This window comes from Octopus bimaculoides, chromosome 21, assembly GCF_001194135.2.
Source record: "Octopus bimaculoides isolate UCB-OBI-ISO-001 chromosome 21, ASM119413v2, whole genome shotgun sequence".
NCBI classification, from domain to species: domain Eukaryota; kingdom Metazoa; phylum Mollusca; class Cephalopoda; order Octopoda; family Octopodidae; genus Octopus; species Octopus bimaculoides.
This window is the reverse complement of record NC_069001.1, coordinates 31,779,928-31,792,893: the sequence shown is the minus strand read 5'-3', so window position 1 is coordinate 31,792,893 and position 12,966 is coordinate 31,779,928. Positions and strand designations below refer to the sequence as shown.

At 38.6% G+C, this 12,966-nt stretch overlaps 1 long non-coding RNA gene across 1 annotated transcript in view; it reads left to right on the top strand.

Annotated features, from left to right (window-relative positions):
* Positions 1-12,966, top strand: part of LOC128250440 (uncharacterized) — a 77,377-nt gene that overhangs the window by 50,728 nt on the left and 13,683 nt on the right. Inside the window, exon 2 of the long non-coding RNA XR_008266455.1 lies at positions 2,743-2,815. This is a non-coding gene — a long non-coding RNA (uncharacterized LOC128250440). The remainder of the gene's footprint in view (positions 1-2,742; positions 2,816-12,966) is intronic.

Sequence of the window (12,966 nt, the reverse complement as noted above, 5' to 3'; positions counted from 1 at the left end):
TATATATATATATATATATATATATATATATATATATATATGCACGCATGTGTGTGAGAGTCTTTGGTGCCTCCCCTTCTCCCAATGCTTGACAACCAGTGTGGGCGTGCTTAAGTAACATAGCGGTTCAGCAAAAGCCATTGACAGAATAAGTACCAGGCTTAAAAGGAATATATACTGGAGTTGATTTGTTTGACTAAAATCTCTGCAAGGTGGTGCCCCAGCATGTCTGCAGTCTAGTGACTGTCACATGTAAAAGACAAATGATACATCATCATTTTATCATCCACTGTATTTTTTTTTTTGCTTACCTGGGTCAGACTGAATCTGTTGGTAGATTTTTTGTTCATGGTTGGATGCCCTTCCTGTCACTAACCCTCACTTGCTTTTAAAGCAACATAATATCCCCCCACGACCAATTGTGTTTCCACAGAAGAATGGAAATGGCGTTGCTTCCATAATGGTGACACTCGTTTACAACTATCACACAATGTCAGGATGCGGGTGCGCAACCCCCTCTTTCTCCACATACGCGTAACAGGCTTCTATTAGTTTCTGTTTCTGATATCTATTCTGGGGCAACTGCAGACTTTCGCCCAAGGTGCCACACTATGGAAGTTAACCTGAAGCCTTATAGTTAGGAAGAAAAACTTCTTAACTGTATTGCCATATAGAGTGTCACTGCTAGCTGTGATGTCCATCCATCCACCCATATATATGTCTGTATGCATACATATACATACACACACACACACATATAAATATACACACCTGCATACATACATATATATGTATATACTCATATATATGCACGCACACACACGCACATATGCACAAACACACACATATATGTATGTATGTATATATATGTATGTCTATGTATGGATGTATATATGTGTATGTATGTATATGTATGTATATGTGTATCTATATATATATGTATGTATTTATATATATATAAATATATGTTTATATCTATGTAGAGAGAGTGTGAGAGAGTGTTATATATCTGTGTGTGTAATAACTATTATTTGTATTATATACTTGGAGTGTGAATGCATAATCTGAAATGTATGGATTGTCACAGCTCGTTGTAATATCCATATACAAACACACATACCTGTATATATATATATATATATATATATATACATGTGTGTGTGTGTGTGTGTGTATGTGATGATAATCTGAATTTCAAATTCCATATACATATAAAAACGTAGAGATATAATATGCTGATATCAGCATAAAACATTTGTTCGTGAGCTGTGAGATGTCAGGTTTCACACAAGTGTGCACTCGTCAGTGAAGCAGAAATTATTTAATACGTTAGCAAATCTATTTTGTTCAGTTGAAAGGGTATAAGTTAACCAAATCATGGGTATTGTCAGATCGCAATTTACTGCCTCACAGAGAAATAGGTGCTATTTGAATTGCTCTCTCTCTCTTTCTCCCCCACCCCCACATTAAATTCCACAACAGGAATTGGGAACATAATTTATATTATTTAGAAATATATCTGAATATATTCTATTTTGTAGCAGAGATACAAGTGTGGTCAATGCCGGTCTGGATAAGGTTCAACGAGTTTATTGTGTGGATATCTAATGCATATGTAAGATATATGTTCGATATCCATGTAATATCATAGAGGCATAAAATGTTGATATAGATGATATTTCTCTGCAAATTGTGAGATCTCAGGCTTCATGTAAGCATGCATTTGTCATATAGATTGTATAATATGTAGGGCTTGCCGGGGACTTGTGAATTAGGTTTAGCAGATCATAAATGGAAGATGACAAAATGTGATGTCACTCCCTTAATTATTTCAACTCTTTACTTTCTATGGTGCATTGGCCATAAATGACTTTGCTGCAATCTGGGCTGTCTTTTCTGCTTCTCTCCAGTTGAATTTTTGCTTTCTTTATTTCTGTCTCAGTATCTTTCCTCCCTGAAGAAGGCCTTTCTCTCCAATGATGTGTTGGTTTTTAATTGCTATTGATTCTTCTGTAACGTTTCTCTGGAATGGAGTGTCGGCCCTATGGATGCTGGTAAAAAAACGTTTAGGTAAAGTTACCTTCTCAACTTATACTGACTCATAAGGGCTGGTTTCCTAGTTTCATGGCGTATAAACTCACCACCTGGATGGGACGGTGGTCTGTCGTAGGATTAGTCATTTTTGCCAGGTCAATGGACTGGAGTAATGTGAAATGAAGTGTTTTGTTCAAGAACACAACACATTGCCTGGTCCATGAATCGAAACTCCAATCTTATGATCATGAGTCTAACACTCTAACCACTACGCTACATGCCTCCACTATGCATGCTGGCACAGCGTTGAATGAGTTCTCATGGTTGGGGGTCAAGTCAATCCACATTCCAGGTACGCTCACCCAGATGGGTCGGAGGACCTCATTCTGCTCAAGTTTTCATCTTTCAGCTTCCTAACCCCAACCACCCTACAAAGTGCACAGGGTACATTTTTGATGACATTTGCACTATAGCAGTAGCCATGTCCTTAATAGGACAAACAGGGCCTCACGACCTCTCTCATCAATGTTTTTACTGAGCAAAAGTCATGAGTGATAGAAGCGTGATTGATAGTCACGATGAGAGGTATTAGTCATAGTATGATGAATGATTGGTTTGCATACATATCCTTTATATTCAGAAAATTCTATGCTACACAGTGAATGATTTCATTTTTATATATGATCTTTCTTATTTTTTTTTCTGCAGTTGTTGGGCAGGCAAACATGATGAAAGGCCATCAATGTCCGAAGTGGTGAGCACAATGACACAAGTATTTCAGGTAAGTCATTCTTCTTGCCTTCAAAACTTTCAACTAAATCAAACCATTCAGTCTCTGTCTTCTCTTTGTTTTTTGATGACAATGACAGTGAACACGACCATGATAGTGATGCCTATTAAGGTCTCTACCTCTTTCTACTCTCTGTCTATATATATATATATATATACATCTCATTTCTGGTGCCACATAAAGTACCCATGCTAGCACTCTGTATGAAGCACCCGTGCTGGTGTTTGATAAAAAGCTCCTAGAGCACTCAGTAAAGTGGTTGGCATTAAGAAGGGCTTCCAGCCATAGAAGCCATGACGAAACAGATAATTGGAGCTTGGTGCAGTCCTCTGGCTCACCAGCTCCTGTCAGACTGTCTAACCCATATCCGTATGGAAAGCAGATGTAAAATGATGATAATGATGCTGCTGCTGCTGATGTCTGCATCTCTTTCTCCCCCCTCCCCCCTTGGTATTGTATTATATTTTCACTGCAGAACAATGAATGGCAGCACTAACCTTAGTGAGGATTGAACTCAAAGCTTTAAGAGCCATAACTAGATACTCATTCGCTTTCCATTTAAATAGGGGGACTTGATTGGTGGGGATAAAAAGCAAAGTTGATCTCAACAGGATTTGGATGCAGAATGTAAAGAGCTGGGAACATTCTAGCAAGGGTCTTGAACATGTGGCTCATGTAGCCCACTGAGTAATTACATGTGGCCCATGATTACCCGACACAGTGGTTCTCAACCAGGGTCCATATGATCCTTGGGGATCCATATAAAATTTTGTTGTTAAAGTTTATGAGCAGTTACCTGGTTTAACTTCTACGGGACACGAAATATTTTAACAATTTTTTTATGCATTTCTTAATAATATTTAATCATGAAAATATAATTGGATTTTTTATTAACATGAGCAAAATAGAGATCAAATGGTAAAATAGGGATCACACAGTAACATAGGGATCACACAGTAAAATAGGGATCATATGGTTTCCATTGGCAAAAAATGGTTGAAAACCACTGATTTACAGATTGCACTGTGTAACATGATTTTTGTCCTTGGGTAGCAACTGTTATTTCCTATTTGCTTACCCCTGGAAAGTATGAAAAATGGCTAATATTTCCTTCAAACTTTGTTTTTTTTTACATTTATTCAAACCCTTAAGAATCCCTTTCAACTCATGGCTATGATACTCTCCCTCTACTCCTGCTCATGATCAGAGATGCACACATTTCCACACACTGTCTGCCACTAAAGGACATGCTCAACTGGTTATGGCCATACAACTGACAAGCAGATCTGTGGTATTGAGCAGAATATTTGCTATAATGATATTTCTGCTTCAGCAACTCAGTACTGAATCTGTCTGAAATGTAATGGAAAACTGGTCAGTTTGAAAACATTGATGCCCAGGTCACAAAAAGCACTGTTTGAAGGGGATAGTAGTCATTTCCTTTGATTTCTAGATAGAAGCAAATAGGAAATAACATTTACTGACCAAAGACAAAGACAAAAAAAAAAGAAGATATTTTGTTACATCGTGTTTATTCATCTGCATATAAAACTGTAGTCGCTGCAAACGTTGCCAAAAGCAAAAAAGAAAAACAAAAAAAAACTCATCTTCAACCTGAACTGACTGAATTCAAACAGATTTTAATAAAAACAATAAAAACTGTATATTTAACCTCTGTTTGTAAATATGACATTCAATAAAAATGTTTGATTTATTATATTTACTTATCAGTTTTGTTCTATAGCCTATATTGCACAACAGCTGTTGAGAATCATAACTTCCACTTTTCCCCATGTCATACATTTATTCTTAGTCTGTGGGGCCTCTTCTTCAGTATATAAGGGCTCTTTTCTTTTCCCATTTAGTTAGTACTACCCTACAGTGCTGGTCATTCTCCCAATCCATGGACTTTTGTAACTAAATAATGCAAAAAGCCATATTATTATTATGTGATCTTTTAGCTTCTGTATCTTGCTTCTTTCCATCGTTGGACTGTGGCCATGCTGGGGTACCACTTCATACTTATTCTATCAGTTTCTTTTTCAAAACTACTAAGCTGTGGGGACAGAAACAAATGCAAAATGAATATAACACTGACAACTCATTTTAACAGATATATTTACCAAAATTACATAAAAATATCTTGAAATACTAAAGAGTAAATTTATTCAATAAAATCACCATTGGCTTCAACCAGACGACTTTGGAATCTTCTGCAACTCTTCTGGATGGTCTCCTTGTTTAAGTTGGTGAATGCTGTCATAATCCTTGCCTTCAGTTCATCTTTGGTGTTACAAGGAGTTTTGTTGGTCTCTGGTTCAACTGCAGCCCACACATAATAATCAATTCAGAGACACCATCTTCAGGAAAAAGCGAAAGCCAAGCTGAGTAAGACAAGTATTTGTCAGAGTTTGAAGACCTCAATCCTTTTTTTTTTTATCAGCACCTCAGTGTTGGTGGTCAGTGGAGTGACTCAACACTTCTGTTTTGGGGTTCATGGTTCAATTCTTGAGCTAAGAACTTTTCTATCAACCAAGAAATTGTGCATAGAAATAGTCTTTTAATCATTCTGGTCTTTCTGTCCTTTCGTCTTGTCCCACCCTCTCCTCCTCTTTATTAATAGACGCATAGAAAGGTTTGTGTTAATTAAGTTAATTTCATTAAATTGAAATGATCTGACAATTATTTCTTCCTAAAATTTCCTTGGCTTAGACTGTTTAAAAATTTTATATTAAGAACTTTCTGAATATTTTAAGAGTGCATGTGCACACAGTTGGACATATTACTGTTTGTGTATGTGCATGCTAATATGCTTGTGTGTGTGTGTGTGTGCGGGCATGCATGTGTGTGTGTGCATGCATGTGTATGTTGGTATGTTCGTCTCTGTGTGTTGGTATGTTCGTCTCTGTGTGCTGGTATGCTTTTGTCTGTATGTTGCTAGGCTTTTGTGTGTGTGTGTCTGTACCACTGTGCATATGTGAATATGCTATTGCTGGTGTGTGGACATATTTATGGTGGTATGTGCTAGTGTATGTGTGTGTGGTAATAAATATTTTTGCATGCATGTGTACTGGTGTATGTACATGTATCTGTGTTTGTGCATACGTCTGTGTGTGTTTGTGTGTGTGTGTGGCAGTAGGCTTTCCATTCAGGCTAAACAGATTTGGTCTGAATCATCCTTATTTAATCATTTCTTCCTTCTTTGACAAAAGTAAATCAGTTAATGTTAACGGCAATGTTTTTGTAGCAGCAGATGTTCTTGTCGAATGAAGCGGTCGTTCAGCAACCAGTGGTGGTGGTAGCAGCGCGGGAAGTGTGTGTGTGTGTATGTGTGTGGGTGTCCCCCTACTTAAACCTGTAGTTTCGCTGTCAGGTGCTTTGTTTGCAATTTCCCTAATGATGTTCATTGTTGCACAAATTGCGCCTTCGTCATTACAAGAGAGCAGATTTCGACAATGGGTTGCGAGTGGATGTGCACTGAGCACTGACAGGTTGATCTGCTTAGTGAATAATTTCTGCTTCTGCTGGTGCTACTGTTGTTGTTGTTGCTGTTGTTGTTGTTGTTGCTGCTGCTGCTGTTGTTGTTGCAGTAATGGGATATTCTTAAATGGTTATTGACTGGATTGGCGCCAAAGAATTTAGGCGGATATATGCTTGGAAACAGGTTGAATTAACGACCGACCTGCTGTCGTTCTCAGACAGGGAAAGTGTGAAACTCTAAGACTACCACAGAAAAGACCTATTCCATTGTTTTTGTAAAATTTTAACAAGGTTTCCCTGTTATTATCATCAAGTTTATTTACCATTTTATTTTCTTAAAAAAAAAACAAAAAAACATACACTAAAGTACTTTTCTAGGAATTACTCAGTAGATTCCAGAATTTAATGTTAGAGTTGGATTAAGTTCAAACTGTCCCCGACTCCTTTGTTTTTCCACCCTCTTTTCTATTTGTTGTTGTATATATTGCTTTCTTGTCCTTACCATTTTGTTTCAGTGAGGGCACATGACCAAGTGGTCCAGATGTTGCACTCACAGCTGTGAGATTTTGGTTTCAATTCCTGGATCGGGTGACATGTGTCCTTGAGCAAAACACTTCTTCCCATATTGCTCTGGGATCACTTCATCATCTGACGTGTGGCACATTGTGCACCACCTGCACAGGTTATGTCGATTTGATGTAGAGAGTGAGCTGATGTGCTGCACAAACATTTGATCACTTTAAAACAAAAATATCACTTACACAGGTTGGGGAATTTCAACCATGTTTCGTGATCTGCTACCACAACAGCACCTTTATAGGATCCAGTTAGCTTAAGACATCATTAGGAGGAACCACGTCCGGTTTCGGCCCCTACTCCTCTACCGTTTTGACGTGGCGGGGCCCCCCCTTTCGGAGGTGTCTTCAGCTCTGGTGTTGGGTGCATGTCTTCTTTCTTCTATTCCCTGGCCTCTTCGATGCAGCATCAACGAGTGTCAGCGTCCGACTGACTGTCTTGTCAAATTCCCCTTTTTATACCTGCTGCTAGGCTCCAGCAGGCTGCCCCAGCAAATTGTCACGTGACACTGTCTAAATTTCCCACTGCTAGGGCCCAGTAGGCAGCCCCAGAAAGTTGTCACATGACACTGTCTAAACTTCCTGGTGCTAGGCTCCAGCAAGTAGCCCCAGCAAGTTGTCACATGACACTGTCTAAACTTTAACTGACAATGGAGGGCACGTAATCTTAGCCCATGCATGCTCTAACTGAGATGTACGAAATTCCAGAACTATCTTTTTTCCAGACCCAAGAGACTGCTATTCTTTTTCATTACACTGACTAATAGAATTCACCCTTGCAGTGATTATGTGTATTTTAACACTTTCATTACCATATTTCTGTTGAAATGCACTTGCTCTGTTTCAATTAATTTTGGAAAAAATTGAAGAATTTAAAAATATAACTTCTCATTATTAACACTTTCACGGCCATATTTCTGTTGAAATGCATTCCCTCTGTTTCACTTCATTTTGAAAATAATGAAAAATACAATGTCATTATTTGGATTAATTTTGAAAATAATGAAGGATTTAGTAAAATAGGGTTGTCATTATTAACCCTGTTGTTACCATTATCTCTGTTGAAATAAACTGATTTTGTTTCGGTTAATTTTGAAAATGTTGAAGAATTTAATCAAATGACATTGTCATTATTAACCTGGTGTTTGGAATTTAAATTGGCATGAAATTTTGAGGGAAATATTTAATTTAGATCACTTTAATACAGGAAGTTTGTATTATAGATTGAAGCTGGTCCCGTGTGGGTTGGTATCAAAAGGGTTAAACTGATGAGGGAACAAAATTTAATATGGAATTTTGATGGAATGTTTTAATTTCTTTCACTTTAAAACAGGAAGCTTCTATCATAGAGCCAAGGGTGGGCAGTCTGAAGTGGATTGGTGTGAAAAGAGCTAGGGTCATTCTGGTGGTCAATGCGGAAACTAGGGTAGGGGAGTGGTTGGTGAGAGCTGTACAAGCTATGTACAGGGATGCTACCAATAAGGTGAGGGTTGGCAGTGAGTACAGTGAAGAATTCAGGGTAAAAGTAGGGATTCACCAAAGATTGGTCCTTGTTCATCATAGTTCTCCAGGCAGTAACAGAGGAATTCAAGACAGGCTGCCTCTGGGAGCTCCTCTATGCCAATTACTTCGTTCTTATAACTGAATCACCACCTGAACTAGAAAAGTTCCAGGTGTGGGAACAAAGTCTAGAATCAAAAGGCCTTAAGAGTTAACCTAGCAAAAACCAAAGCCTTAGTAAATAGGAAGGCAAACAAATCACAAATCCCTTCAGGTAGATGGCCTTTCTCGATCTGTAGAAAAGGTGTAGGTAGAAACTCCATAAGATGCACCTGGTGTAAGCTTTGGACACATAACAAGTGCAACACTATCAGAGGAAGGTTAACGGGGAAACTAGCTTTTGTATGTGGAAGATGCATAGGTACAATAAACGCTGAAAGGTGGTGCTCCAGCATGGCTGCAGTCAAATGACTGAAAAGAATAAAAGAATGTGTGAGTGTATTTATGTGTGTGTGTGTGTGTGTGTGTGTAACATTGTTTTACCATTTCATTTTGTTTAGTAGTTCTGTCTCAATCTTTCTATTTTTCTCCATATGGGTGTGTGTGTGTGTGTGTGTGTGTACACCTACGCCCACAGCACATCTTAGTCTTTCCTGACTATTTCTCTCCCATTGTTCCCTTGCTCATAACTATTACATGCAACTTCCTCACCTCCAGCACCTCCCACCTATTCTCTAATTTCACAATTACATATCCCAAATATATCTTTTCCATCTCCCCGCCCTCCCCACCTACCTCCGTCCCTCCCGTACTTGTGTTTGTTCTGTCCTTCTTCTTCTTCAGGTGCCTTCTCACAGTTGCCTGAGTCAAATTATAATGTGATGCGGTCATCTGCTAAAATATTTTCACAGTCATGATTACACTGTCCAGCTTACAGCTAATTGCTGACAGCTGCTGACCATTGTATATCAGCTAACAGCTGACAGCTGCTGACCATTGTATATCAGCTAACAGCTGACAGCTGCTGACCATTTTCAATGTAAGATCGTAAATGAATGCACAGCACCCCACTCGACCATTGCTCTTTCTCTCTCTCTCTCTCTCTCTCTCTCTCTCTCTCTCTCTCTCTCATCATTTGCTATGTAATTCTTCCAGTTGTTGTTCCCCCTCTCTCTATCTACCTCCCTCCCTCCCTCTCTTTATATATAAGCACAGGCATGGCTGTGGAGTCAGAAGCTTGCTTCTCAACCATATGATTCTGGGTTCAGTTCCACTGTGTGGAACCATGGCCAGGTGTCTTTTACTATAGCTTTGGGCTGACCTTGTGAGTGGATTTGGTAGACAGAAACTGAAAGAAGTCTGTAGTGTGTGTGTGTATATAAATATAAAATAGGTGCAGGCATGGCTCTGTGGTTAGAAACTTGCTTCCCACCCACATGGTTCCGGGTTCAGTCCCACTTCCTGGCACCTTGGGCAAGTGTCTTCTAGTATAGACTTGGGCTAACCAAAGCTTAGTGAGTGGATTTGGTAGACAGAAACTGGAAGAAGCCTGTTGTGTATATGTGTGTGTGTGTGTGTATACAGGGATTGGGCAAAATAATGGAACCACCTTAAAATTTCAATCAGATTTATTTTAGTGTGGCGTAGGACTGCCTTTGACAGTAATTACACCTTGAATTCTATGAGGTATGGACTCGTACAAAGTTTGAATTGTTTCCAAAGGAATTTTTGTCCATTCTTCAGCTAAAACAGTCCCCAGTTCTTGTAGTGATGATGGTGGAGGATATCGACTCCTTACTTGTTTTTCTAAAATGCACCATAAATGTTCAATAATACTGAGATCTGGGGACTGTGGTGGCCACATAAAATATTCAACTTCACTAGAATGTTCCTCATGCCATTCAGTAACAACTTTAGCTGTATGAATTGGTGCATTATCATCCTGAAAGATTGCGTTTCCCTCTGGAAACAGTTCCGCTACCATAGGATGAATTTGCTTAACTTGACTATTAATTCTGCCATGAAGGGAATCCATTGGGCCGGCAGATTTCCAAGTTATAGCCTCCCAGATCATCACAGATCCTCCTCCATGTTTAACAGTTGGAAGAAGGCAGTCTGGGTCAAATACGTATATTGGGCTTTGTATATTTTATCCCAGTGTCACTTTGATGGCATCCGCTGCTCTCTCACTCAGTAATAATAATAATAATAATAATAATGATAATAATAATAATCCTTTCTACTATGGGCACAAGGCCTGAAGTTTTGGGGGAGGGTTATAGTTGATTTCATCGACCCCAGTACATGACTGGTACTGATTTTATTGACTCCAAAAGGTTTAAAGGCTAAGTCGACGTTGGGGGAATTTGAACTCAGAACGTAAATGTGAACGAGATGTTGCTAAGCATTTTGTCTGGACTGTTAATGATTCTGCCAGCTCGTCACCTTAACAACAACAATAGTAATAACAACAACAATAACGGTGGTTTATTTATTTATATAAGGCATTTAATCTTGAGGAAATTTTAATTCGTTAAATGTCATTGTTTGTTATTTGTGTTGTTTTTTGCTTTCTTGAAGTTGTTTTCTTAGTAATTACATGTCAGCTTTAATCTATTCTGTTAGGCTTTTGTTTGTTTGTTTGTGTCGTTTTTTTTTTGTTTACGTTGTTTACGTCTCTTCAGTGTGTGTGTGTGTGTGTGTGTGTGTGTGTGAGAGTGAGAGATAGTGACAGAGTTATATGAAGATAGATGTTTATCTGCAATGTTTGTGTGTTTAATATGTGTGTGTGTGTGTCTAGGAGATGTGTATCTTTGATGCCTGTGAGATGCGTCTGTTTGATGTGTCACTGTGTAACCGTATGTGTGTGTGCGTGTAACAGTGTGTATGAATGTGTATTAGGTATTAGTACATCTGTATATGTATGAGTACATTTGTATGTGCATATGAGTATATGTGTGTTTGTCTGTGACTGTGTGTGTATGTGTGTGAGGAATGTGTATCTGTATGTTTGTGTGTGTGACTTTGCATGCGTATGATAACGTGTAACATGCCTCTGTATATCTATGTGTGTGTGTTTGTGTCTGACTATATGTGTGCGTTTTTGATTACTTGTTTGTAAACAACATATATAAGTATGTATCTACATCTGTATGTGTGTGTGTATGTGTGTCTGTAACTGCATGTGTGTAACAATGTGTATAAGTATGCATCTACATGTGTGTGTGTTTGTGTGTGTGTATTTATAGCTACATATATGTGATGGGTATATGTATGTATCTGTGAGTATGTGTATGAAAGTGATTGATGCTTGAAAGATTTCACATATAAACCATTCCAATGTTCAGGGCTTCATCACTCCTGAAGTAGGAACCCTTCCCTGGACTCCTTCCATCACTGTCTGTCTCTGGCCAGTCATGGCCATGTAGGAGCTCATCCCATCATCTTGTCTTTGGTCAGCCTCTTTGATCTTGTCCATTGTCTTGTTGTCCATCTGTTGTCCTTCAGTCACGCGATGTGACCAGCCCATCTGTATTCATTCTGTTCTTGATGGTTCTTAAGATGGTATTGACTCTCATTTGCTGTTGAAATGAGCAGCTACAGGGCGTCCCCAAAGTTCGGACACATAGGCAAAATGTATATTTTTAAGAAATAAGCATAAAATTTTCAACAACATTTTATTCAGTTGGAATACTAACAAAGAACAACTTCAATATGATTTCCACCATTTGTGATGCAAGAGGTTGATGTGCTTTTGCAAAATTCATGTGAATCCGATGCAATAACTCCACAGAGCCATGTTTGAGCACATTCACTCTTTATGCCTTTCATCAAATGTGTTGTGCCTGTGATTCAGTCATTTGGCTGCAGCCATGCTGGAGCACCGCCTTTAGTTGAACAAATTGACCCCAGGACTTATTCCTTGTAAGCCTAGTACTTATTCTATCGGTTTCTTTTGCCGAACCGCTAAGTTACGAGGATGTAAACACACCAACATCGGTTGTCAAGTGATGTGGGGGGACAAACACAGACACACAAACATATACATATCTATATATCATCATCATCATTGTCGTTTAACTTTCCATGCTGGCATGGGTTGGATGGTTTGACTGAGGGCTGGCAAGCCAGATATATAAAAAAATATATATATAGTTAATGAGATTTCCTATGTATCGAGACTTAAAGGATACCTTGTACAAGAACAATGACCTGGTGAGGAGGCCACTACATAGCTGCTCAATTTGCTAGAAACAGCAACCAAACTTCTTTCTGAGAATCTCATTCTACCATCTCACAAAGAAAAAAAGACACCAGTAGTAATTCAGTCCTAGATCCCCCCACCTTCCAGAAGAAATTGTCATTGTTTGGCATGTCTTTGATCATGTCTCTGTGCCCAAGGCTGACCTAGGGTTAAACAACGACAATAGTAACATGTGACTGTGGCATATTTTTTGTTTATTATTTTATCAATTGTATTGCAATGAATTATGGGATGTAGTCAACCCATGGAAATATAACATTTGAGAAAAAAATATTAAATTATATTTTTGAAAAATATCTTGACCGTTATGACCCCCCCCCCCC